This window comes from Nycticebus coucang, chromosome 20 (genome assembly GCF_027406575.1).
Source record: "Nycticebus coucang isolate mNycCou1 chromosome 20, mNycCou1.pri, whole genome shotgun sequence".
NCBI classification, from domain to species: Eukaryota; Metazoa; Chordata; class Mammalia; order Primates; family Lorisidae; genus Nycticebus; species Nycticebus coucang.
In genome coordinates, this window is record NC_069799.1 from 54,565,694 (window position 1) to 54,588,854 (window position 23,161).

General features: G+C 37.3%; 1 protein-coding gene across 1 annotated transcript in view; it reads right to left on the bottom strand.

Annotated features, from left to right (window-relative positions):
- Positions 1 to 23,161, bottom strand: part of MALRD1 (MAM and LDL receptor class A domain containing 1) — a 513,794-nt gene that overhangs the window by 373,252 nt on the left and 117,381 nt on the right. The window lies entirely within an intron of this gene.

Sequence of the window (23,161 nt, forward strand, 5' to 3'; positions counted from 1 at the left end):
TCAGATTAATGTCTTTGACCCTATAAGGTCCAGCCATTAACTTTAGATTTGCCTTACTTTCTTCTAACTCTTTAAGTATTTAAAGGCAAATTACTATCCTCGGTCCCTACCTTGACCCTTTACCCCAGTGGCTCATCCATTTCTAAGGTTAAATCTCAGCCTTCTAGAAACCCAATTTGCTACCTGAGTCTCTTGCTAGGGTGCATCTTTTTCTGAGCTTTAACATTTTTCTCACAGAGAGACCTTATTCTGGAACACTTTATGAGACTGGCTGATTATTATTAGTTCTCCTTCAGAGGCACATTAATCAGAGTGACCTCAGATGACATCTGTGGTGTTACGGGAGCTGCAATTTTACCAGCACTTCAGTAAAATACGAAACACTGACAAACCACTAGAGTATATGGTGACTGTGATTAGGAATGAGACGTACTGTAATAGAATTAATCATGATGAATTATTTTAATACTTATGCAAATACGTTACAGGCTTACCAGGAATCCCACCATAATTTAATAATAACTTTAAGCAAACTCAAACTTTTAAGAAGTACTTATTTTTCTGCCATTATATGAACATATGTTTCTATTTTATTTTTCCTCACACATACTATATGTGGGAGTTGAAATCTTAGCTTCTTTTTCGAATTCTATCCTCCCTTGTAAGTTATCGCATACTTTACTTACTGATGTTCTCCTTAGAGGAGAGTGTTTTAAAAGGTCCAAATGATGACCTCAAACCTCCTGACAGCTTCCTCCAATGTACTAGTCCTTTTGACGACTACCAAGATTTTCTTCCTGACTTGTCAGTAAGAAATTAATCAAGAGTGGGAAAGTTTATGCATCTGATTAATAGGCAAATACTGATATTGCTGCCTGATGTTGCCTGAACAACATTTAATAGTATTATGCAGCTAAGCATCCTGTTGCATTACAATGAGTCACTCCAAATATAAAGTCCAACTTTTCCCCACCATCATGATTAAAAGACACGTTAGAAGAACAGAAAACCAAAACATAGAAAGGATGTTTCACACAAAATCACACACATACTCTCAATAAACAAAAATCAGTGTTGGGCAGAACATAAGAAAATATCTTCGTTTTATTTTTAAAAAGACTACAGTTGGATGAACAGTTTGGGGGCGGGGGGGGGGGAAGCATAAGCCAAGACAGATCGTTTAGCAATAGATGAGCTAGACCAGTATGTATGTATCCCGCTGCAAAGTAACTTAGAGCATGCTGACAAACAGCTCAGAAGCTAGCACAAAAATGACGAAAAGCTAAGATAAATAAGAATAAGACTACTGAGTTGGCCACACTGATCATGATCATCATTAGTTTATTAATCAGAAGAAAGAGGAAATCGCTGTCAGAAAATTATTTGTGAGCTCACCTTGGGGATATATACACAAAGCTTTATTCTAGCATCTGGGTTCAACTATTCAAAGTATTCCCACGTTTTACCTTTATATGTAGTCAATTAGCTATTTATTCAAATTATAGAAAAAATTCTTTAATCCACAGTGGGCTGCATAGGTAAGCAACCCTTCTATTAGAGTCTACTGCCTATTACACTGAAGCATTTTAACATTGCTTCTATCAGCATTCAAGACCAATTTGAAGACACAAATAATTCAAGACCAAAGACAGTTGGATCTTGCTCTATGCACAATTTATTTATATCTAAAATATAGTTAATTTCACTAACCCTCTAAATGTCAGCATCCTGGAAAATTAATGAATAATAGTTTCAAGTTGAAATAACAAAACTGTCAATTTTTATGTATAAATTTGATCGCAGTAGCCTCGGAATATTTAATTAAGCCAACCATATTTCCTATTTTACTTATTTATTTTTATTTCAAAGTATGAAAGGGATAAATATTTCTTGTTAACATGGGTAGCTTTTATAATGATTAAGTCAGGGCCGTTAGTGAGCCCATCACAGGAACAGTGTTTGTTGTATGTGATACACAGGTTTCAGCCCAGTCTCCTTCCCCCTCCTCACATCTTGATTCTAATGATCACTACATTTCTCTATGCCAATGTATGCCCATTAATTAGTTCCCAATTAGAGATTGCATGTGGAATTTGTCCATTCCTGAGATACTTCAGGATAATGGTCTCCAGTTTTATCCACATTACTACAAAATACCTTATTTCATTCTTTTTTATGGCTAAGTAGTACTCCATGATATATATATATATATACATTTTGTTATTATACTCGTGAATTAACGGGCACTTGCATTGATTCCATATTTCTTAAGATTGTGAATTTTGCTGCAATAAATATTTGAGTGCAGGTGTCTTTTTGATGAAATGATTTCTTTTCCTTTGGGTAGATACCCATTAATGGGGCTGCTGGATTAAATGGTAAGTCTATGTTTATTTGATGAATCTCCATACTGTTTTCCATACAGGTTGTACTAATCTGCAATCTCATCAGCAGTATATAAGCATTCTTTTCGCTCTGTGTTCACACCAGTAATACAAGGATTCCCCCCTTCAGGGCTGAACAAGGACCCTCATTTTCCAAGCCTAAGCAAACAGACTTTTTCTCTACAAACTGCATTCTTTGATGGAAAAGCAGTTTTCCAGGATTCCATGTAATCTACGCCCCTTCTGGAGCGCACTTTCTACTGCTTCTCCCCCGCTCCAGCTGAAGGAATTGCATTCATTTGTTAATACCCTTATTCAGTCACTAATCAACTAACTAATCTCTAGTCACTAATCAAGTCTGTTAAGTCCTGGCAAATGTAATTCTCCAATAGTTTAAAGCTCCTAGTGGAAAAAGTCACAAGGGGACCTCCCACTTTGGTCTCCCTGCTTTGCCAAAGGCTCTGATGTCTTTCCTTTTTTCCCTATTCCTTTCTATCTCACTAAATTCTATCTCATCACCAATCTCTGTGGTCCATGGGTTTATTCTTCAAATGTCTGAGACCAAGGATCTAAAAAGCAGAAAGAAATTCTGGCAACACTAGCATCTACTGTTTTTTTGACTTTTTAATGTAGCCCTTCTGATAGAGGAGTAACGGGATATCTCACTGTGGTTTTAATTTGCATTTCTCTGATGGTTAATGATGCTGAGGATGTTTGCATATGTTTGTTAGCTATCTTTCCATCATCTTTAAAAAAAAATCTGTTCATATCTTTTGGGGTTGTTCATTTTCCCCTTGCTGATTTGTTTAAATTCTTTGTACATTATGGATATTAGCCCTTTATAGGATATTTGTGATCATTTTCTCCAATTCTGTAGGTTGTCTATTTACTCAGATGATTATTTTCTTGGTTGTGTAGAAGATTTTTAATTTCATAAAGTTCCATTCATTTATTTTTATGGTTATTGTAATTGCCTTAGGTGTCATAATTATATTCTTTATGTAAGGCTGTTGTCTAGAATAGCTCTTCCTACATTTTCTTTGAGAATGTGTATGATTTCATGCATTGCATTTAAGTTTCTTATTCATCTTGAATTAATTTTTGTGTATGGTGAGATAGGGGTCAGAGATAGGAGTCAGTTTTCCCAGTACCATGTATTGAAGAGGATTTCCTGTCCCCAGTATGTATTGTTGTCTGTTTCATTGAAGATTAGTTGTTTGTACACAGAGGGTTTTATATCTGGGTTCTCTGCGTTTTTTCATGAGTCCACGTCTCTACTTCTATGCCAGGACCACGAGATTTTCTCATAACAAAGCACACTTCAACAACGACGTCATAAATGTTGATGCTTAACTCTTCTTTGTCCTGTATTCAATCTTACAAAAAGCTTTGTCTGATATTTAATTTAGCATTGCAAGAAGCTTTGTAAATTATCCTAAGAAACTACTCCTAAGAAAATGATCATAAAAAAGGAACAAATCCAAATGCTCTTTTATTCTTGAGAAGTCACTTTCATTGCTGGTGTTTTCTCCCCCCAATTAATGAAAGGATATTAAAACAAAAACATTAAACATTATATCCAAGATAGTATTGGCATTCTGGAAATTAGAGAAGTCAAATTTTACTCCTAAGTTCCATGAGCACCTCCCTGAATGACTTAAAGGACAATTGAAAATCTAGTTTAGTTTAAATGACCTCCCTTAACTAGAAAGGCCAAATCTACTTACGTTAAAACTATCATTGGCTTGGAAATTTTATGAAGTAAACCAGCTCTTCTAAGTTGTTCTTTTTAGGGTTGCTGCATGCTCCAAATAAAGATGAAGTGGCCTCATCAACTACATTGGAACTTACAGGCTTAAACATTATTAATAAGGCTCTGGAGACTTGCCCGAACTCATCCTTCTATAGATTTAGAAGCTGAATTATGGAACAAAAATTTTAAATGATATAGAAATGATAGTCATCACATATACCCCCCTCCTTTAGGCCCTATTAACTCATAAGAAAAAATGAAATTAATTCAACCTGCCACCTACTTTCCATTTATCCACCATGTATTTGAAAAAGAATATAAAATTCCAATGAAATATGTCAACTTGTAATATAATGTACCTTTAGAAAGACTCAAAGACATCTTGTTACGAATTTATAAAAAGGACATGTGTGGAGCAATGCATGAACTCCAATGCATTTCTAGTGGGCATCCAGGTAGTACAGCCAAATCAACTACTATGATACCACTGATTTGACAGGTTCTTATGCAATTTAAAATATTTTCCCATATGTTATAGCAATACCATGTGTAGCTATCTGTTTGCCCAAGAGAGTGAAGATCAGTCTAAACAAAAACCTTCTACAAACTCTACATAAGGTTTACTTGTAATCTTCAAACTCTGGAAACAACCCAAATATTTCTCAACTGGTAAATGGATAAGCAAACGGCGGCACATCTGTACAATGGGATATCACTCAGCGATAAAAAGAAAACAAACTCATGAAGTTTGCAACCGTAGCTGTGACTCTCAACCTATCCTAAGTGAAAGAAGCCAGACTCAAAAGGCCGCCTCCTTTCTCAATTCATTTATGTGACACACTAAGAAAGTCCAAACTATAGGAAAAGGAATCTGGTTTGTCTTATCAAGGCTGGAGATGAAAGGAATTGACTTCAGAGGGAAATGGGAGACTGGGGTGGAGTGGATGATAGAAACATTCTCTATCTTGGTTGTGATGGTTTGTTACACAATTGTACACAATTGACCCTTGAACAACACAGATGCGAACTGCTCGGGTCCACCTATGCACATTTTTAACCAAACACAAATTCAAAGGATGCAGGATGCAAAGTCTGTATATACCAGAGGACCAGCTTTTCAAGTATGCAGTTTGGCAAGGTAGAACCTGAGTGCATGGGGTTATACGCAGGTGGTCCTGAAGCTCATCTCCTACATATTCCAAGTGCGTATATATTTCTTGAAATTCATAGAACTGCTCACCTAAACAGGATAAAATTTACTTATGTAAATTTAACCTCAATGAACAAATAAAAAGAATTTATTCTATACCTATTACCATAAATCATCACTATCTCAACTATTATTTTCACATTTTTTCACAGTGGCTAACTCAGTACACCCTGTTTTCTAACTAGGGCGTACAGATTTCAAGTCTCTCCATCTACTTTGCAATTCAAATACAAAAAATTTTTCACATGCTATCCTCTAAAAATTTTCCAGAGAACAACTATTTATGGATTTCTTTCTATTTCTTAATGGTGTCCATTTATTTTTCATTGGGTTTTCCTATAAATCTAAACATTGGAAAAAAATCAAAAGGCACTGCATGAAACTCTTTTTGCATCTTTTTATACTTGGCTAAAAGCTTAACTAAATTCCTATAAATGCATTCAGATAACTATGTAATATTTTACCATGTAACTTACTCTTATTAGGGCTTTTAGAAAGTCATATTAGAATCTCACACTTTCTAGGTCAATATTTATTTGTCAAATTCAACATAAGATTGTTTTTAACCAGCTTTGCGGTTGATACCATACTCTGAAACCAATGTTTATGACGTAAGACTCAGTTTTGTTCTGACAAATTTTATGTTTCTAACTCTTTCTCTGGCCCGCCCTCTCTCTCTCTCTCTCTCTCACACACACACACACACACACAGTGAAGAATAATTGGAGGTTTCAAATTATTATGCCAGACATAGAAAACTCATTTATTATGAAACGGGGGCATTAAGAACCATAATAAATTGTATAAGGCAGTTTAAGGCAGAAAGAAGGATAATCAAAAAAAAATTGTGGTAATAGCAGAAGCAAAATAAAATGCTAAAACCTGAGGCAGATAAGTAGGCCAAGTAGTACAAGGGGATTACTTGAAAGAACAAAAAATCTGATATCTGAGTTCTGATTTTGAGAAAAAAAAAAAAAAATCACAGAATTTTCCTTGAATCTTTTAGCATTGTATTACATTTCTTAGCTAATGTCTGACTTTATAATCTATGGCTTGCTAAGAATCGATTCAGGAAAGAAATGGGACTTCCTACTTAGGCATCGTGCAGACTGTTTCCATGGTTATCAAGAACAAACTTCATCCTCATCCTTGACTATCTCACCACTAAGATAAAGAATACGGCGCCTGTGGCTCAGTGAGTAGGGCGCCAGTCCCATATGCCGGAGGTGGCAGGTTCAAACCCAGCCCCGGCCAAAAAAAAAAAAAAAAAAAAGAATACTAACCCCTGGGTTGAACCCACCACACAGGAGTTTAGTTGAACCCCAACAGCACTCTCCAGTAAAATACATGGCCAACTTTTTAAGTTTAGAGTATTTGACAAGAAGATATTGCTCCTCCTTCGCTGTTGTCCCAGTCCTCCCTGTGACATGGAAGCTGTCATTGTCATTTATTACTTTATACCTAACCTACTTCTGTCAACCCATGTCCTACGCCTGGTGCCCACAGACATTTGCGTTTATAATGCCTTGAGTATCTTAGGCCAGGAACAGTGAAGTGTCTGAGATTCCACCCTACTTGCCAGCTCATCTGCCTCTGTTTCACAACCACAAACAATGGAGCTCTGATTTAGACGCACAGGAAAAAGCGCAGCCAGAGGAGTGCCCTCCATAAGCCCCCCAGGTCCCCCAGGGCAACGTGTGTAGGGCCAGGTGTTCACCTGCAAGTGCAGGGGCCACATCTCAGGAAAGGAACCGGAAATTGGAAGATTCTAGCACATCTGCCCACTTTCTCCTCCAAAGAGAGAGGGAAGCAGTACTTAACTCTGGGATGTAAGCAAATGTCTCACAGTAAAGGCCATTCAAACATGCCCTTTGCTCAGAAGCTGAACTGTAAAGAACACAAGAAATCTCTGGAGAACCGTCTCCCAGCAGAATACTTGGATAGTGTTACACTGCCCAGATATTGAATTTATGGAAGCACCATGACCTTTAATTCTTTCCAAATGTTTCTGTAAATTAAAATATTTACAGCAAATATTTACCCCTTATAAAATATCTCATATATACTATTCTGAAAGGGGGAATCCCCTTGGTCAGAGTTTTTCGGAGTTGGCCATCCACCTAACTCTTGCCCGCAAAATCTTTCTCCATCAAGGCTTTTGCAGTGTTGAGGTCAAAGAATAAAATGAAAGAAAAAAAAGAAATAAAGAAAAAAGAAAGGAGGACAGGGACGTGGCTGAGGAAATAGGGTCATTAAAAACCTCAGGCATGTTTATTTATATAGAATTCTTTCTGACACTCTTCTTAAGTGAAAGAGAACACACACACACACACAGTGTCATCATCAATGTGGTCTCTAAGCACCCAGGTCACTGAGATTTGATTTGCCTTCTGTTGTTTTCAAAGGGTTCACAGACCATGCAGTTTATTTCAGCTACATTTTTCCTCTGTCCTTTCAGATATATAAAAATGGCCAAAATTTGGATAAGGTTTTGTTTTTCTGCCTGTTTTTTTTTGCCTCCAGTTTGTAAAAGTACCATTCTGGAACATGCCTACAAGTGGATTTGAAAAGGGATAGGTGTTGATCAATTAGAAACTAATTTACTACTTGAAACTCTGCAAACGCACATGCTACTTTGAAGCATCCTCTGGAGACTCATATATCCTGCAACCCACTTCACATCTAATCTGTTATTTGAATGAGGACAAAGACTTCTCAATTTCTCCAGTCCTAAGAATTTATGTGGAACCTATCTGTCAGGAGGTTATAAAGAAAGATTTAATTGAAAAAGCCTGGTCAATATTAGAAAATTAAAGAAGGTTTAGAACTATTGATTAAAAAGTTCAGAAAATGACGAATTTATTATACAAAAAATGATTTAAGTATGATATGATTTTAACAGAATACAATGTAATACTATCTAAAAGACTGGCTCACACTCATCAAAATTAAACTCACGCTTAGGAAGGAAAGTTCTAAACTTTTAAAATGTTTTCTTTTTTGATCAACACACTAATGTTTTATTTTTCATACAATTAGATGCATTTAATGAAAAGAGGATAGAACCCTAGTTTAGAATTTTAATATACAAGTCTTTTTACTAAATATATCATATGCCACTCATTCTCTTATGAAAGGAGAAACCAATTATACCCCTATTTCTATGTGGCAATTAAAAAAATGAACCAGACCTAAAGTTAAAAAAAAAAAAGTGATAGATTTAAACCCTAAACAGCCCACAGTTGTCTTTATGCTTTAGTTAACTGTGTCTTAATACCCACCCATTGGTTATTGGGGGTTAAAATTCCCATATGATGTCTCAGCTTACAAGTTACTTCCTCAGAGAAGGCTTCCTTGACCACTGAGCTGAAGTTACATTTTTATAGACTTCTTAGGGTTCTACTTACATAAGCATTTGTTCATTTAATGTTTGTCTCCTCTGCAAGACTTCAAGCTGCATGAGGGTTGCTGAGGGACATACAGCTCAGGATACACAGCACCTATCACAACAACTAGCACATTACAGATTTAGGAAAAATGAAACTTCCACTTCTAACTAAAACCATTGGAGTTACTCTTGATGCAGAATCCTATCCCATTGGGGGTGGGGAACCTATGGCCTCAAGGCCACATGTGGCCGTCCAAATCCCCAAGTGTGGCCCTTCAACCCAATCCAAACTTCACCTTACAAATCACGCTATTAAAAGGATTTGTTCTATAAAATTTGGATTCAGGCTTGATGCCTGTAGTTCAGGCGGCTAGGACGCCAGGCACGTACACCAGAGCTGGCAGGTTCAATCCAGCCCGGGCCAAAAAATAGCTGGGCGTTGTGGCAGGTGCCTGTAGTCCCAGCTACTTGGGAGGCTGAGGCAAGAGAATTGCCCAAAGCCCAGGAGTTGGAGGTTGCTGTGAGCAGTGACAGCACAGCACTCTACCCAGGGAAACAGCTTGAGACTCTGTCTCCAAAAAAAAGGATTCAGTCAAAAGGCCATACTCCAAGATGCAGCAAGATCCAGAAAGCCCCATGCAGCCCCAAGGCTGTGTTCCCACCCCTAAGAGGGACAGGTTGCCCTGCTTCTTTTTGTTACAACAACTTGCATTTGCTTTTTTCTTCTTTCACATAGCTTTGTTCCCGGATTCTACCTATATTTACATGGTTTTGCCATGTTCTCCCTCCTTTTCCATTCTTAAATTTACTTATGCCTGCATTCCCAGAGTTTTAGCTGTTGTTCAAACATGACTTTCCATCTGGAATAATATAAATTTCATCAATTAGAGGCATTTACGTGTGTGTGTACATATATATATATACACATTAGATACATATATGCTAGCTCTATCAGTTGTAGTTTCAAATTAAAAAAAAAAAAAAAAAGAACCTCTCATTTTGATACGGAATGGGACATTAGGCAGCATTTAGAATCCAAAGCCCCAATTCTACTCTTGAACAAATGAGAACCAGAAAGTTAAAATAACTCATCCTCAGAGAGACTGATAGTAAAATGATGTCCAAAACATGTTCTAAATGAGTCTAATTCTTGACTGGTTTGAAAAATCCAAAGGCTTTCATCAAACTTTTATTTTCATTTTTTTCTTCTATCTTTAATAGGCTTCTAAGCATTCTTATATATAATGACCATTAGGTGTTGAATGATAGGGAATGCTCCCTGTTTATCAATAAAAAACTAATTTAGACAGTTCTTTGTATTTAGGTATTAATTCTTATTATGAAATTGTAACATCTACTAAGCATTTTGTTATTATTATAACAATGTATTTTCTATGTGTCACAATTTGTTACATGGTATTTTAATCATTTGTAATTATACTTCAAAGTCTTAACATAAATAAGTCCTATATAGTAAATATTCCTCTAAAATGAACTCTAATTTGGATTTTAAAATATTAATTCAGTGAAGATAATGATTCTTTTGAAACTGTTACATTAAAACTTGAGCTAAAGCTGCCTCTGTATGTTGGATCCCTGTGTAGCAACCTGAAACTTAACTGGTGAGTATATTCTTGTAACTGAGTGTCAGCCAATCACAGCAGCCCAATTTCAGCAAATTACAGGCTGCCAACTGATCAGAACATGTCCATATAAAGCAAATACTTAATCACACCATGCCAAAATAAGGCAAATGTTGAACTATAACCTATCAAGCTTTTTCTGCATGTCACTTCTTTTTTCTATCTAGAAATACGGCCTGCCCATGTTACTGGGTGGAGTTCTCTGAACCTCTCCTGGTTCTGAGGGCCGCCCAATTCATGAATCATTGTTTGCTCAAGTAAACTATATTAACTTTAATTTGTCTAAAGTTTTTATTAAAAACAAAACAAAACAAAACAACGAATGCTTTTAAAGACAATTTGTTCTTCAAAAGTATGATATGCCATATGAAATGTTTCTTTAAAATATTTGCTGTTCTTGACAATTTTGTAGTTACTTTTCAAGTTGGATTTCCATGAAATATAAGTCTGATTTTAATGTTATCTTTCTTATTATTTTCATAAAGAAATGCTTTAGTATCTCCTAAACTATCAATAGTATTTGAGGATATTTTGTTTGTTAACTTTAACATGATGTACACCTTATAATGTAACTTAGGAAAATTTCATGCATCAAAACCCATGATTTAAGAAATATTTCTGATGAGATTAAGGTTAAAATATACAAGAGACCCAGATTATAGCATGAAGGGAAAACCATACAGAAATATCCAGAAATGTTGGAGACCTTTTAATATAACTAACATCTTTTTTTTGTTGTTTTCCAGAGAAATGCATTACCTAAACAAGCCCCCTTAACTGCTTAAAAAAAAAAAAAATAGAAATTTTATTATAGAAATCTAGAGTAAAATCTGCTCAGTGGTCTATACTTGGAGAGGTCCTTATGACCCAAGTGATCTTTGAATATGTGCATATTGAAGATATATTGTATTAAGTTATATAATTTCCTAATAAGATCAACATTAAGAGATAGTTTTATAAAGATACTAAAGTTCTGATCATGCTAAAGGTCATTAATTTCTTAAGTGTTTGTTTTTATCTTTGTTTTTTGCTTTTTTTCTCAGTTTGTGACAACACGGCACCTCGTGTAACCAACTACTCTTGCAGAGAAAGCTCTTTGGCTTTTCTGTGAAAAAAATCAATTTATTTATTCCAGTGACAATAACTTTCTGGATCTCCATTTTGTGAGATTGGATGCATTAACTGACCTGCTGTGCAAATTAATTTTTTTGCTTATATATTTGCTCAAAGTTTTGCTGAACATCTTTCCTAATAATTTCACTAAACCAGACCTCAGCTCTTACCGTTATATACATTGGAATGTGATAGGATTCTTGATGTCAAGTCAAAACCAAAGGGAAAAAAAGAGAAAGGCACTTTCGATACAGAACCATGTTTTCATTTTGAACTTTTTGATAGGGAACATCATCTTCTATCTAATGACGGTGTTGCTCACTTAATGCCTTCTCCAAACTCATCATGCATCGTATTTTTGTATCTATTAAAAATAAAAATTAAATATTAACTTCTGACAAATTGGTAGATTTCTATCCTAAGCAAACTGAGAATTAGTTATCCGAACTTTCATTACACCCTGTGGCAGCTCAGCAGGACGGTCCTTCGCTGCCTGAGGAGAAGGTTGAAGCAGTCACCTCAGCTTCATCTGTTCTTAAACAAGCCAGACCACTTTTTTATTGTTCTTGTTCTCTGGTGTCCATTTACTGCCTGCCCCGGGCTCCTACTTCAGCGGTTGAGTTGGTCTCAAGCAGTGCCTCAAATCAGAAATCCCTTTAAAGCCTTAGGTCAGAAATCTCAGATCCAATTACATGTGGCATTTCCTCCTTCCTGCCCAGGAATTCCACAGCAGAGGAAAAGAAGCCCCGGTGTCTCCTGCCAGCCTTCTCCCAGCGGCTACCCCTGCTATCCTCATGAGGAAAGAGCATATGGAACACTCCAGAGCAGTGGTTCTCAACCTTCCTAATGCCGCGACCCTTTCATACAGTTCCTCTTGTTGTGGTGACCCCCAGCCATACAATTATTTTCATTGCTATTTCATAACTGTGATTTTGTTACTGTTACAAATCGTAATGCAAATATCTGATATGCAGGATGCATTTTCATTGTTACAAAGGGGTCGTGAACCGCTGCAAAGAGATAGTACTGTTCGCAGAATTTTTTTCTTCAGTAGGTCTTTGGTCTCGGGGATTTGAAGAATGAACCCACCCACCACAGATCAGTGGTAAGACAGGAATTTATAAGATAGAAAGGAATAGCGAAGAATTAAAAAGCACCAGAGCTTCTAGCAAATGGAAAGACCCAAATTGGAAATCTCCTGCATGGGTCTTTTTTCTAGGGGTATGTATAATATTAGGTCTTTGCGGTTTTTGCCTCAGGGAAGGAATTAGGGTGTGTGCTCCCCACTCAAGGTGCAACCACCCCAAACTTTTCAGGCTGCTTTGTTCATGACCTTGCAAGAGGGCACACGGGGTTGGGGGGTGGTGTTCCCTGTCCAGCCCTGAGTGGGGGAACCCTGTATCAATATCAACAATTAACATGGTCAGAAAAATCCTTACATCACTAGAAGTTTGTAACACAGAAAAATCCTTACATCACCAAAAGTTTTTAAGAGTATAAAATACCATAATTTATTGTAATTCAGCTATCTTCAATTAGTTGCATTTAAGTTGGTGTCTTTTTAAATGCAATGTTAAAAAGAATATAGGTCCTTTGATGTTATTTAGGAGATAAGCTAGAATGAATTCTGGCGTTTACTATTCGTCTCAAGGATTTTTGTAAAGTAGATTCAGACATCAAGTAATTATATCACCTAATTTACATACCACTTGATCCAAAGTTTGCCAAATTTATCTTACCATCAGACTTACTGAAAGATTTTGCTAGAAAGACAGATTTGTAAGACACTGTGCTCTAGAGCGTCTGATACTGGTGCATGGAGTATAGAGATTGGAAATCTGTTTAAAAAAAAAAACTCTCGGTGGTTGGAAATGAGGAAAATTTGACAACTACAAATCTAATCCAATGTCTGTGTTTAAAAGAATAAAGTGGATTCCCAGCAACGTAAAGATGTAAAGTCCTTGATCTGGATACATAGAGTGACACGTAGAGGGTGCCAAAAAAAGTAGACACATTTTGAAAAAGGAAAAAAAAAAAAAATGGGAAGGCACCTGTGGCTGAAAGGAGTAGGGTGCTGCCGGAGGTGGCAGGTTCAAACCCAGCCCTGGCCAAAAACTGCAAAAACAGGGGAAAAAATGTATTAAACTTGCAAAAGGGAAGGGGCATAGAAAGAGGGTCTGACTTCTCCCCTCTCATGGCAAGCAACTTGGCTTTAAGATTTTTCTGGGGGTCTCCTTGGACAAGAAAGGGCCCATTTAGTCAGCAGAGGGGCTAAGGATTTTATTTCAGTTGTTAGTAATGTTATTTAAATTCATCTAAGATACCACACTCACTGCTCCTCTCCTGATGGTCCCAGTTACCCGTCCCGTGGTGACAGGTGCAGAGAGACATGACCTGGCAAGGACAGCTGTACCTGCTCTAAATTCACACCCAAGGCAAAGACATTTTCATACATGTTAATGAAACCGAGGCATAAAACGACTACATTTTGCCTAGTGGATGATCCCTGCAATAATCAAAGCTCAAAGTCAATCTAAAATCTAAGCATACATATTAAACAGCTTAATTTCTGAGTTACATGTTGCCATTTACACTGGTTTCATAGAAAATGCAAGTAGCAACAGCTATTTTTCTTTCTTTTTTGAGACAGTCTCCCTCTGTTTCTCAGCCTACAGTGCCATAGTCTAAGTCTAGCTCAGAACCTCAAACTCCTGGACTCAAACAATCCTCCTGCCTCAGTCTCTCATGTAGGCGGGATTACAGGAATGTGCCAACCACACCCAGATAATTTTTCTATTTTTTCTAGTATTTTTTCACCCCTTAAAAATAAATAAATTATTATTTTTCCAATCAGCAAAGTTTTCTATTTTTTCTAGTATTTTTTTCACCCCTTAAAAATAAATAAATTAAATAAATTATTATTTTTCCAATCACCAAAGGAAAGTTTAAGATCATTGTGCTAGACTTGGGCTTACGACTAGAAAAATGTTAGAAATGTTTGCAGATCCTTTTTCAATTGTGTAAGAATCCCAGCCAAACTTTTGAGATACAGAATATTTTTTTCTACAATACATTCTTAACTATGCTCTTTGGTAAGCTCTCCTCTGAGGTGAAGCTTATATAATAAGGAAAGGAATGTCTGTACGAAGATTTGGAAATATTTGGGGGATTATAGCTTAATCTATAAAGACAAACATTCTATATAGCAACCTTCATTTTTATGTGATTTTGATGGTATTACAGGTTTTGGAGACATAGATGGAATATAAAATTATTTTTCCTAATTTGAATCAAAATACAGTATATTATCTGAGAAGTTAACGTAGGAAGACAGAGTGAGGAGCAGAGGAATAGGACGGTGAAGGAAGAGAGGCTGAGTGCAAAGATGTCTTATCAAGTTGCTTATTGCTGCTTTGGAACCTAACAGGCCTTCTAAGGAGTCCTAAAAAGAAATATAAGAATTGTCGCATGGAGAGGAGCAAAGAGCTTCATCTCTGATTGGTCATGGGTGGCCCCAAGGGCACCAACTCTCTCATGCATCTGAATGAACATCCCACCTGCTCTAGTGAGAGGAACCATGAATTATGGGCCAGCCCTGGCCAGGGCTGTCTCATCACACCTGCCCTGCGTGGTCAGAGACGGAATCAAATGTCACTCCCTTTTTGTTGTAATTCTTTGCTTGTATTTCTCTATCCCCTGTTGCCTTCTTTAAAATACACATTCCTTGAAAACAAAGTTCATCTTCCACTTGTATCTGTATTCCCATCCTGGGATACTAGGATCTAGTATCAATGGGCATATGATCATATCCACATCAACAGCCATTAAATTGCACTTATTTTTAAAACATAAGCTCCCTGTGAACTAAGCAAAAATTTACAGAGGGAGTTATAGTTATGAGTTCACGTTTATTGTTTATGTTCATTTATTTTGGGCAATTCATTCATTGTTTACTTCTGGAAAATCAATATTATTTTGTTGAAACCAGAAAGGAGAGAGGGCTGTCTCTAAAATATATACAGGCAGAGTTGTTGATCTCCAGAATTTAGAATTGAACTAAAATTCAATTATAAAACATAAAATGCAAGCTGAAATGCTGTTTAGGAGCTCAAGAAATAATTAGAATACATGGCAGCTTATGTGGTTTATTACAACAGGATAAAAAGTTTATTTCAGATTCTTTTTTTTTTTTTATTGTTGGGGATTCATTGAGGGTACAATAAGTCAGTTACACTGATTGCAATTGTTAGGTAAAGTCCCTCTTGCAATCATGTCTTGCCCCCATAAAGTGTGACACACACTTGTGACCCTTACATCTAAGAATAGTGGAATTCAATCAGTTGTGAATTTAAAACAGAATTTAGAGAAGTCTATAATTAGAAGCAATCTATACATCATTTTATTATTCTGATGAGGAATCAGGTCATCAAAGATTAAGTAACATCTATAAAGTTATTAGATCCCTTAGTGGAAACTTTATCCTTTAGAATCCAGGAATTCTCACCCCTGCCTTGATGTTATTTCCTCTTTATTATGTTGCTTCCTGTGATTTTTAAAAAAGAAAAGTTAAGAAGGTATATTTGCTTCACATATAGAGCCCCAAATTTCAAACTCAGAACTAAAATGTATCATTTTGAACTCTAGATTCACACTGAAAATCGTAACCACTCTTTGTTTTTTATTATTTTCATTTTTTGTTTTTTAGAATTTATACAAATTATATAGACAATGTACATTAAATTTTTATTTTGACATGATTTTAGATAAAGATTTTTAAAAAGTATAAAATGTCCCCTCCTGTCCCTAACCCTACTTCACCCTAATATTAACATTTTTACAGAACAATCCTCCTTTTCTCCATGAGGAGGAGAACTCTCTGAATTTAGAGAAGAATATAAAAAGATAATGTACAAAAAAAATAGACCCTGGCACATAGAAATTGTTAAATAAACATTAAGCATGGTGAGTTATTTTTAGTCGACATGAAAAACATTGGCAGAAGTAGAGGCTAAAAGGAAAAACAGAACGTGGAATTCCAGGATCTGACTTTGGGTTTCTTTGACTATTCAGGGTCATGTCCAGAACATCATGAAAACATGGCTCAGGCCAGGTTTCATGTAAAACAGATTTAAGTTAGGGATTTGGATACCGAACCTTCCCTGGGTACAACCCTGGGTAGCAAATCTGTGAGGGAGTGAAAGAGCAGACTGGATGGGAGGAGGAGGTGAGCTCAGATGCAATCACACAGCAGGTCTCCAGTCCTCAGGACTGTGTCCCCTGGGGAGGGACACACAGCAGAATCCACGACCAACTATTCATGAGACGCTTGGTGTGTGCAGAGCTAACTCATGACCAGTGAATTAAAACTACATAATTAGGCTTAGAGCCCACAGCGCAGTGGGTAGGGTGCCGGCCACATACACCGAGGCTGGTGGGTTTGAACCCAGCCAGGCCTGCTAAACAACAATGACAACTGCAACAAAAAAATAGCTGGGCATTGTGGCAGGTGCCTGTGGTCCCAGCTACTCCAGAGGCTGAAGCAAGAGAATCTCTTAAGCCCAAGAGTTTGAGGTTGCTGTGAGCTGTGACACTATGGCACTCTATGGAGGGCGACATAGTGAGACTCTGTCTCAAAGCAGACAAAAAACTACATAATTAATTTTTGTTAGGCAACAGAAACTAAAGAGAGTAAAATATTATCCCTCAAAGTTTTTAAAGCATTTGGCTTTTGCCATGTTTCCTTACAGCCCATCCTTTCCTTTTCCACTTTTAGGATCTTCACTATCACATTTAAAGGAAGCGGGGAGAGAATGTATCATTGCATTCTTCACAATCTTATACAGAAAGTATTAAGCCTTTCACTGTGAAGTATGGTATGAGCTACAGAGTTTTTTGTAAACATGTGTAACGGTTTGTAGTGGCCTCTGCTGTTCTTGGTTTGCTGAGAGTTTTTATTATAAAAGGGTGTTGCATTTTGTAAATTCCTTGTTTGCATATATTGAGATGATCACATGGTTTTTCTCCTGTCTTCTATTAACACGGTAGATTATCAAGTTATTAGACCCAGCTTGCATTACTGAGATAAACCCATTTGGCTATATTAAGTTAACATACGAGTATATATTATACTAGATGTAATTTGATCATGCTGCACCCAAGTTCATAGTGGATACCAGCCTGCCGTTCTGGAGTTGCAGCATCTCTGTTTGGTTTAGGTATTAGAATAACACATGTAAGAAACCTACCTCTATCATTAATAGTTGACTGACTAGGGAAGATGCTAAGACGTTTAGAGGAAGATGTTATTACCTATGGCAGCCAAGACAGAGGCACCAGAATAAAGCAAGAAGAAACCCTAAAGTACGGCAGACCCTCTGTAAGTTGACCACTCAAGGCACTGCAAACTGTTCAACATACAGAGGTGGTCAACAGAAGGAGCTAGGCCTGCTGTACTGATACACATGGTGCATGCCTGGTCTATGAAAATCACAACAGCTTAAGGAGGTGACCTTCAATGTGGAGAGGTGGTCAGCCAGGGAGGTTCTCCGTATAATGAAATGAAAGAGCAGAAACACAGGAGAAGCATTCACATCCTGAAAGTCAAAACGAGTAGTTGTTAAACACTGTAGTGACGATAAAAAATAAAGCTCTTCCCTGAGACAGAGCCGGGCTGCCTCTAGCTTCTCTGACAGGTCTTAGTGGGTTTTGATTGCTTTAGACCAGTGGTTCTCCACCTTCTAATGGTGCAATGTATCTTCATTGTTAAAAAGGGTCGCGACCCACAGGTTAAGAACCACTGCTTTAGACTGTTTAATAATTTAGAAAAAGTGAGAGTCAGGGATACTGTGGGGAAACATTGGCTCGTGTGACCTGAAGCAATTATAGGAGCGCTACAGTTAGAAGGGTAATCACACTAATGATACTGCAGTCACACTTATAATACACGCTAAGAATAATCACAGCAGTCATGCTAATGACGGAAAGTACATGACCGTGTATGTATTTGTGCATATGTGAATAGAACTGTGAATTCAGAGATACAGAAGGATAGACATTGTCTACATCTGATACGGATGTGCTTTCATGTAATAACCGACATCAGTGTAAATCAAAGTTTTAAGTACATCACAGAATTCTCCAATAAATCATAAGCTTGAGATTATGCAAACTAACTTCTATTTTTGTCACTTTTAAGACTTTTCTTCTTCATTACCCGTACCCCATCCCCCCAAGACGGATTCAGGAATGAGTAAACATCCTCAACCTAACCCATTTCAGAATGCATTCATCTATGTTTGTATTTTATATATATATTTTTTTTTGTATTTTGAGATAGAGTCTCACTTTGTTGCCCTGGCATCACAGCTCACAGCAACCTCAAACTCTTAGGCTGAAGTGATCGTCTTGCCTCAGCCTCCCGAGTAGCTGGGACTACAGGCGCCTCCTACAACACCCAGCTATCTTCAGAGACGGGGTCTCGCTCTTGCCCAGGCTGGTCTCCAACTCCTAAGCCCAGGTAATTCACCTGCCTTGGCCACCTGAAGTGCTGTGATTACATGCACGAGCCACCACACCCAGCCTCTTATCCATATTTTTGGTTTTTTCCTATTGACAGAAGGCTTTACATAAAATATAAAGCACATCTTCCATGCCAAAACAAAACAAAATCCTAATAATTTTTAAGTTAAAAAAGGAAAGTTGAGAACAGAAACAATGAAATATTATGTTTCCAACACAGAAAGTAAACTAGAATGTGCGTTTGGTTTAAAAAATAATTACTTAGACGGGCGGCACCTGTGGCTCAAAGGAGTAGGGCGCTAGCCCCATATGCTGGCCGTGGTGGGTTCAAACCCAGCCCCAGCCAGAAACTGCACACACACAAAAATAAATAAATAAAAAATAATAATTATTATTTAGACTTGTCACCTGTAGCTCAGTGGCTAGGGTGCCAGCCACATACACCACAGCTGGCAAGTTTAAACCTAGTCGGGGCCTGCCAAACAACAATGACAACTACAACCAAAAAATAGACAGGCATTGTGGCGAGTGCCTATAGTCCCAGCTACTTGGGAGGCTGAGGCAAGAGAATCGCTTAAGCCCATGAGTTTGAGGTTGCTGTGAGCTGTGATGCCATGGCACTCTACTGAGGATGACATAGTGAGACTCTGTCTTAAAAAAAAAAAAATACTTAGAAGACAAAATCTTGAATTCCATTCTAAGAAACTAGTTTTCAAAAGTTTATAATCAGATTTCAGTTTGGCAAAAAAGTTAGTAAATGCTGTTTGAAAATAATTTCAGAAAATAGCCCCGAAGCATTTCCCAATGTCCGTCCTGACGTGAAGAAGAGCGATTTTGTCACGAGGAGGCGGGCAGAGTTTCTTCCCAGGCTCAAATACATAACAATCACTACAATCTTTTATTTTACACAGAAATATTTTAACTAAAAACAATGCTATAGAAACTTGGAAATGAACTGAAATGATCAAAATCCTATACTTTCAAGAAAAAAGAATGCATTGTCTTCCTAATCTATAGTGAGTTGATATGTTCCACAAACCGTTCTGGAAGGAGGCTGAACTCAGAGCATAAATTGGTATAGATCACTTTGCTATCACAGACAGTGACACAATATTTTCTGCTGAAGGAGAAAAAGTTTGGAGGCATAAATCAAGATAAAGCAATCATTTGACGAAGAATTACAAAAAGGCCCCGTCCCTTTTTCTTAGTGAACACTGTATGACACATCGATTTTCCATTGATGATAAAAGGCCAAATCCTGTGTCATCAATAAAAGCAAGCAACACTATCTGGTTTGCAAGTTCAGATCAGTAGAGGCAAAGACATTCCAAAGACATTTCATAAAGCTAATTCCTAGAGAGTGAACAACACACCAGGCAGGAATGAACTCCTGCTTTGGCGTGTCTACCTAGACAGAGAGACTGATTAAGATTCATATTGGGTGCACTATTCGAGCGCACAGTTCTAAAGAAAATAATTCACACCTGATGATCTAAGGAGACTGTCTTCTTACCACACCTTTGCACAAGTGTATTTAATCACTTCTTTGTAAAGTGATGCTAGCAGTTTGTAGCTGTTAGCATAGGCTACATCTTCATACCAATTCCAACATGACAAATAAGTCCCACAGTTAGGATTTCAACCCCATTCAGAATACTGAGCTGGATAGCCCTGCCCCAGCAAGATCTGTAACGTCAGACACCAGACACGGCCATCCCAGACGCAAGGTCCACGTTTCTCACTGCTTTCTACCAAATCTAGTCAGAAAGCAGAGTGAAGGAACTTGGCAGTACCCATGAGCAGAAAAGGCCCAAAGGAAGGGTAGATGTGATACCAGGGGAAGGGAGGGAGGGAAGGGGAGAAGGGAAGGAAGGGAGGGGGAGAGGAGGGAGAGGGGAGGGAGGGGAGGCAGGGAGGGGATAGTTATATTAAGTTTCAAAATGGGCTACAGACTAAGAAGGGCTAAGAAAAACTGGAATTAAACCATTAATATTTAATATCACTTGTCCTTTTTTGCCAATCAGTTGGTAATTTCAAAAATTCATTCCCTGCAGGTATGTGTTCATTTTTAAGATTTTCCTATCTGTTCCTAATTAAGATGACTCATATATTCTATTACAATTTCAGAGAGACTAAAATATTAGGTACCCTTTAGTTTTTTAATTTTTTTTATTGTTGGGGATTCCTTGAGGGTACAAGAAACCAGGTTACACTGATTGCATTTGTTAGGTAAAGTCCCTCACATACTTGTGTCTTGCCCCCAAAGGTGTGTCACACACCGAGACTCCTCCCCCTCCTTCCCTCTCTCTGCTCTTCCTTCTCCCTGCCTCCCCCTTCTCTCTCTGTGCTCTTCCTTTTCCCCCAAGCCCCCCTCCTCTCTCTCTGCTCTTCCTTTCCTCCATCCCCGCTGTGTACTAGGTCATTAATTATCCTCATCTCAAAATTGATACCCTTTAGTTTTATAGAAATCATAACAAGCCTAACAGGATTTGAATAATGGATATATTTAAAGAAAAATAGCTGGGCATTGTGGTGGGTGCCTATAATCCCAGCTACTTGGGAGGCTGAGGCAAAAGAATCGCTTACGCCCAAGAATTTGAGGTTGCTGTGAGCTGTGATGTCATAGCACTCTACAGAGGGCAACATAGTGAGACTTTGTCTCAAAAAAAAATAAATAAATAAATAACGGATATATTAAGAAATTGAACTTGTTTGGTGGCCAAATTTTCTAAGGGCTCTACCTCTCCCCGTGCCCTGGTCATGGGTTCTTCACACTGGAAGTGAAGGTTTGCATTAGTGTTTGCTGAAGTAGTGATGTAAGAAGCTGTGGCTTTATTCTGAATTCAGCTCAAGATGACAGATGAGAAACCTAAGGTTATGAGACAAGATTTAATATGCCGTTCAGTACACAACAAATCTGAGTGTTGCTCACATGGGCTACATGCCAGAAGAGTCCTTCCAAAACCTCTAGATGCAAATTCTAGCAAACCACACACACTTGGAAGAAAAATGCTACATGAAGCTGAGGATATAATTTATACTTCTAGCATTTATGTATATAATTTTAGGGAAAGTCGAACCAACTAAACTGTATTAAATATAGTCCTGCTTTATTTACAACATAACTTCAGAAACAGTACTGAAGAATGATATACCTTTTAGAATTTAAAGGTACATCCTCCAAAATGAAAAAAAAGATTATGATCATGAACAAGATTTTTTAAAAAACCACCTGGGTTGGGGGAGTTTATTTCTTTTTCCTGTTTTATTATTGAAAAATATTACCAGAATGCAATGGGGTTCTTTCAGGTTGCATCAGAAGATTCTATAAAGTTGAGAGGTCTCATTGGGAAATCTTTTTCTTTGGAAGTCTGTGACCCTTCCTAGATCTTGTATATATATACCCTTCAGAAAAAGAGGCCATGTCAGGATAATGTGGGGTAAAGATTGTGAGTCCTGGGTCCTGGGATGCCAAACAATTAATAAGGTGGAATAAATCGGGCTTTTGTAACATTTATCAGTCACCTCCATGCTAAGAAACTCAATCCTATCAGGGAAAAGCAAAAAGAACATAGATTTTTATTTTATAAAATACTTTTTGTCCAGAGGCAAAATGCAAAACTGCATGAAGTGATAGATTCTCCTTGAGCCACAGGCACCGCCAATGAAGTGATAGATTCTCAAAAGTGGAGGTATTAGAATTTGGCTGGGTCAAATTCTTGAAAACAAAGATGTTCTCAAGCTAATTTTCATGTTAAATAATTAAAAAGTGTCATATTCTATGATTCTTATAAGACATTTGTGGGGAGTCACTAATAAAGGCAGCTAAAAACATTATATTATAGATATGTGTGTGAAATAGTTTTTCACTATGTACAAATTTTTCATTATGTACCTAGACCAAACCCTCATTTAAATATGTATTAAACACAATAAATAAAATACATCAAATACAATAAATAAAAATACGTACGTAAGACCAGATATATTATGTTAGAATTATACTTCCAGAAGGTTGATAGAATGTTCAGTATAGAAGAGTCGAAACTTCTCTAGAAATTACCACTGGAATTTTTTTTTTTTTTAACTAGCTGTAATAAAATGTCCCTTCTCTCTCATTTTCATTCAATAGCTGAGCACAGCTCAAATGCC